Source organism: Nerophis lumbriciformis, linkage group LG21 (assembly GCF_033978685.3).
Source record: "Nerophis lumbriciformis linkage group LG21, RoL_Nlum_v2.1, whole genome shotgun sequence".
NCBI classification, from domain to species: Eukaryota; Metazoa; Chordata; class Actinopteri; order Syngnathiformes; family Syngnathidae; genus Nerophis; species Nerophis lumbriciformis.
The window spans coordinates 41,511,526-41,517,500 of NC_084568.2; positions in this window are offsets into that span (position 1 = coordinate 41,511,526).

Sequence of the window (5,975 nt, forward strand, 5' to 3'; positions counted from 1 at the left end):
GACTAATTAGGAGTCTTTGTTTGTTTACTCACTACTAAAAGACAAGTTGTCTTGTATGTTCACTATTTTATTTAAGGACTAAATGACAATAATAAACATATGTTTCATGTACACTAACATTTTTTGTTCAAATAAAGACAATAATGACATTTTTTGCGGTCCCCTTTATTTAGAAACGTATTGAAAAGTATCAAAATACATTTAGGTTCCGTTACCAAAATAATGGTGTCAGGACAAGCCGACATTGACTGTAATGATACCAAGTACAAGAGCGTATTTAGTCGATACTACGATGATTACATTGATATTTTTTCGTTTCACAAACTCTTTTGTCGATTTTTATTGTTTATAAACACAAGAAATACATCTTTCAACACGGGATAACTTTAAATATGACCAATGTATGACCCTGTAACTACTTGGTATTGGTAGTATCACCCAAACTAATGTAAAGTATCACAGAAGAATAAGTGATTATTACATTTTAACAGAAGTGTAGATAGAACATGTTAAAACAGAAAATAAGCAGATATTAACAGTAAATGAACAAGTAGATGAATATTCAATTTTTACAGTTTGTCCCTCATAATGTGTACAAAATAATAGGTGTATAAATGACACAATATGTTACTGCATACGACTAATTAGGAGTCTTTGTTTGTTTACTTACTACTAAAAGACAAGTTGTCTTGTATGTTCACTATTTTATTTACGGACTAAATGACAATAATAAACATATGTTTCATGTACACTAACATTTTTTGTTCAAATAAAGACAATAATGAAATTTTTTGCGGTCCCCTTTATTTAGAAACGTATTGAAAAGTATCAACATACATTTAGGTTCCGTTACCAAAATAATGCATTGACTGTAATGATACCAAGTACAAGAGCGTATTTAGTCGATACTACGATGATTACATTGATATTTTTTCGTTTCACAAACTCTTTTGTCGATTTTTATTGTTTATAAACACAAGAAATACATCTTTCAACACGGGATAACTTTAAATATGACCAATGTATGACCCTGTAACTACTTGGTATTGGTAGTATCATCCAAACTAATGTCAAGTATCAAAGAAAAGAAGAATAAGTGATTATTACATTTTAACAGAAGTTTAGATAGAACTTGTTAAAACAGAAAATAAGCAGATATTAACAGTAAATGGACAAGTAGATGAATAATCCATTTTTACAGTTTGTCCCTCATAATGTGTAGAAAATAATAGGTGTATAAATGACACAATATGTTACTGCATACGACTAATTAGGAGTCTTTGTTTGTTTACTTACCACTAAAAGACAAGTTGTCTAGTATGTTCACTATTTTATTTAAGGACTAAATGACAATAATAAACATATGTTTCATGTACACTAACATTTTTTGTTCAAATAAAGACAATAATGACATTTTTTGCAGTCCCCTTTATTTAGAAACGTATTGAAAAGTATCAACATACATTTAGGTTCCGTTACCTAAATAATGGTGTCGGGACAAGCCGACATTGACTGTAATGATACCAAGTACAAGAGCGTATTTAGTCGATACTACGATGATTACATTGATATTTTTTCGTTTCACAAACTCTTTTGTCGATTTTTATTGTTTATAAACCCAAGAAATACATCTTTCGACACGGGATAACTTTAAATATGACCAATGTATGACCCTGTAACTACTTGGTATTGGTAGTATCATCCAAACTAATGTAAAGTATCAAACAACAGAATAATAAGTGATTATTACATTTTAACAGAAGTTTAGATAGCACTTGTAAAAACAGAAAATAAGCAGATATTAACAGTAAATGAACAAGTAGATGAATAATCAATTTTTACAGTTTGTCCCTCATAAAGTGTACAAAATAATAGGTGTATAAATGACACAATATGTTACTGCATACGACTAATTAGGAGTCTTTGTTTGTTTACTTACTACTAAAAGACAAATTGTCTTGTATGTTCACTATTTTATTTAAGGACTAAATTACAATAATAAACATATGTTTCATGTACACTAACATTTTTAGTTCAAATAAAGACAATAATGACATTTTTTGCGGTCCCCTTTATTTAGAAACGTATTGAAAAGTATCAACATACATTTAGGTTCCGTTACCAAAATAATGGTGTCGGGACAAGCCGACATTGACTGTAATGATACCAAGTACAAGAGCGTATCTAGTCGATGATTACTTTGATATTTTTTCGTTTCACAAACTTTTTTGTCATTTTTTATTGTTTATAAACCCAAGAAATACATCTTTCGACACAGGATAACTTTAAATATGACCAATGTATGACCCTGTAACTACTTGGTATTGGTAGTATCATCCAAACTAATGTAAAGTATTAAAGAAGAGAAGAATAAGTGATTATTAAATTTTAACAGAAGTTTAGATAGAACTTGTAAAAACAGAAAGTAAGCAGATATTAACAGTAAATGAACAAGTAGATGAATAATCCATTCTTACAGTTTGTCCCTCATAATGTGTACAAAATAATAGGTGTATAAATGACACAATATGTTACTGCATACGACTAATTAGGAGTCTTTGTTTGTTTACTTACTACTAAAAGACAAGTTGTCTTGTATGTTCACTATTTTATTTAAGGACTAAATGACAATAATAAACATATGTTTCATGTACACTAACATTTTTTGTTCAAATAAAGACAATAATGACATTTTTGCAGTCCCCTTTATTTAGAAACGTATTGAAAAGTATCAAAATACATTTAGGTTCCGTTACCAAAATAATGGTGTCGGGACAAGCCGACATTGACTGTAATGATACCAAGTACAAGAGCGTATTTAGTCGATGATTACTTTGATATTTTTTCGCTTCACAAACTCTTTTGTCATTTTTTATTGTTTATAAACCCAAGAAATACATCTTTCGACACGGGATAACTTTAAATATGACCAATGTATGACCCTGTAACTACTTGGTATTGGTAGTATCATCCAAACTAATGTAAAGTATTAAAGAAGAGAAGAATAAGTGATTATTACATTTTAACAGAAGTTTAGATAGAACTTGTAAAAACAGAAAATAAGCAGATATTAACAGTAAATGAACAAGTAGATGAATAATCCATTTTTATAGTTTGTCCCTCATAATATGTACAAAATAATAGGTGTATAAATGACACAATATGTTACTGCATACGACTAATTAGGAGTCTTTGTTTGTTTACTTACTACTAAAAGACAAGTTGTCTTGTATGTTCACTATTTTATTTAAGGACTAAATGACAATAATAAACATATGTTTCATGTACACTAACATTTTTTGTTCAAATAAAGACAATAATGACGTTTTTTGTGGTCCCCTTTATTTAGAAACGTATTGAAAAGTATCAACATACATTTAGGTTCCGTTACCAAAATAATGCATTGACTGTAATAATACCAAGTACAAGAGCGTATTTAGTCGATACTACTGCATACGACTAATTAGGAGTCTTTGTTTGTCTACTTACTACTAAAAGACAAGTTGTCTAGTTTGTTCACTATTTTATTTAAGGACTAAATGACAATAATAAACATATGTTTCATGTACACTAACATTTAGGCACAGTACTTGATTTTAATGTTTTTTTTTTACCTATTGCGTATTTTTTTAAGTTTATGTTAATGTCATTAGCTGCTGTTGTTTTTGTTGTTCTGTGTATTACGAGACCTGTTTTGCTGCCTCCTTGGCCAGGTCACTCTTGTAAAATCTCAATGAGTTTTTTTTACCTGGTTATATAAAGGAAAAGGAAAAGGAAATGAATGAATCATTCCTTTCCGAAATAGCATGATTCAAGATTGAAGATGCTACCAAAACACAAAACACACAATATGAAATCGCCTCCAGTCTTCTGTAGGTGATGTCAGCCGGCTGATGCCTGCTCCGCCCTCATTTTGGAGCTAAAGGAGGGGTGTTCCAACTAGTTTTTTTCATTCTTAAGTCCTCAACTATAAAATAATGTCAGGATTAGAGGAGCCCTTTTAGATACACTTTGAAACACTTTTCAATACATGTAAAATTACATGGGTTCAGTCTTAATAATAACTATAAGTATTGACACTGCTCCCCTCACCTCCCAGGGGGTGAACAAGGGGATGCCTGGGGAGTCTGTGGTGGGCTCTCCTATTTCTGGGGCTGAGGTTGCTGAGGTAGTTAAAAAGCTCCTCGGTGGCAAGGCCCCTGGGGTGGATGAGATCCGCCCGGAGTTCCTTAAGGCTCTGGATGCTGTGGGGCTGTCTTGGTTGACAAGACTCTGCAGCATCGCGTGGACATCGGGGGCGGTACCTCTGGATTGGCAGACCGGGGTGGTGGTTCCTCTCTTTAAGAAGGGGAACCGGAGGGTGTGTTCTAACTATCGTGGGATCACACTCCTCAGCCTTCCCGGTAAGGTCTATTCAGGTGTACTGGAGAGGAGGCTACGCCGGATAGTCGAACCTCGGATTCAGGAGGAACAGTGTGGTTTTCGTCCTGGTCGTGGAACTGTGGACCAGCTCTATACTCTCGGCAGGGTCCTTGAGGGTGCATGGGAGTTTGCCCAACCAGTCTACATGTGTTTTGTGGACTTGGAGAAGGCATTCGACCGTGTCCCTTGGGAAGTCCTGTGGGGAGTGCTCGGGGAGTATGGGGTATCGGACTGTCTGATTGTGGCAGTCCGCTCCCTGTATGCTCAGTGCCAGAGCTTGGTCCGCATTGCCGGCAGTAAGTCGGACACGTTTCCAGTGAGGGTTGGACTCCGCCAAGGCTGCTCTTTGTCACCCATTCTGTTCATAACTTTTATGGACAGAATTTCTAGGCGCAGTCAAGGCGTTGAGGGGATCTGGTTTGGTGGCTGCAGGATTAGGTCTCTGCTTTTTGCAGATGGTGTGGTCCTGATGGCTTCATCTGGCCAGGATCTTCAGCTATCGCTGGATCGGTTCGCAGCCGAGTGTGAAGCGACTGGGATGGGAATCAGCACCTCCAAGTACGAGTCCATGGTTCTCGCCCGGAAAAGGGTGGAGTGCCATCTCCGGGTTGGGGAGGAGATCTTGCCCCAAGTGGAGGAGTTCAAGTACCTCGGAGTCTTGTTCACGAGTGAGGGAAGAGTGGATCGTGAGATCGACAGGCGGATCGGTGCGGCGTCTTCAGTAATGCGGACGCTGTATCGATCCGTTGTGGTGAAGAAGGAGCTGAGCCGGAAGGCAAAGCTCTCAATTTACCGGTCGATCTACGTTCCCATCCTCACCTATGGTCATGAGCTTTGGGTTATGACCGAAAGGACAAGATCACGGGTACAAGCGGCCGAAATGAGTTTCCTCCGCCGGGTGGCGGGGCTCTCCCTTAGAGATAGGGTGAGAAGCTCTGCCATCCGGGGGGAGCTCAAAGTAAAGCCGCTGCTCCTCCACATGGAGAGGAGCCAGATGAGGTGGTTCGGGCATCTGGTCAGGATGCCACCCGCGCGCCTCCCTAGGGAGATGTTTAGGGCACGTCCGACCGGTAGGAGGCCGCGGGGAAGACCCAGGACACGTTGGGAAGACTATCTCTCCCGGCTGGCCTGGGAACGCCTCGGGGTCCCACGGGAAGAGCTGGACGAAGTGGCTGGGGAGAGGTAAGTCTGGGCTTCCCTGCTTAGGCTGCTGCCCCCGCGACCCGACCTCGGATAAGCGGAAGAAGATGGATGGATGGATGGATGGATGTTTCAAAATGCCTGAAGTCTGCTGAAACCTTCCACTTCCTCCACCCGTGACGTGACCCTTCTTTATTAACGGTGGCCGTAATTCCTAGCGGCGCTCGGGTCGCAGCAGTGAGAAGAGGCCAAGCATGACAGATGTTCAACCAATTTGTAGTTGCGGTCCACACATGACACGTTCTTTTACGGACTTAATAGCTGTGAAATGACTGAAGGGGTGGGGGGTGGTACTTTTACTGGACTCTTGGCACCGACATCCTGTCACCCATCTGCTACTTGGAATGGAACCA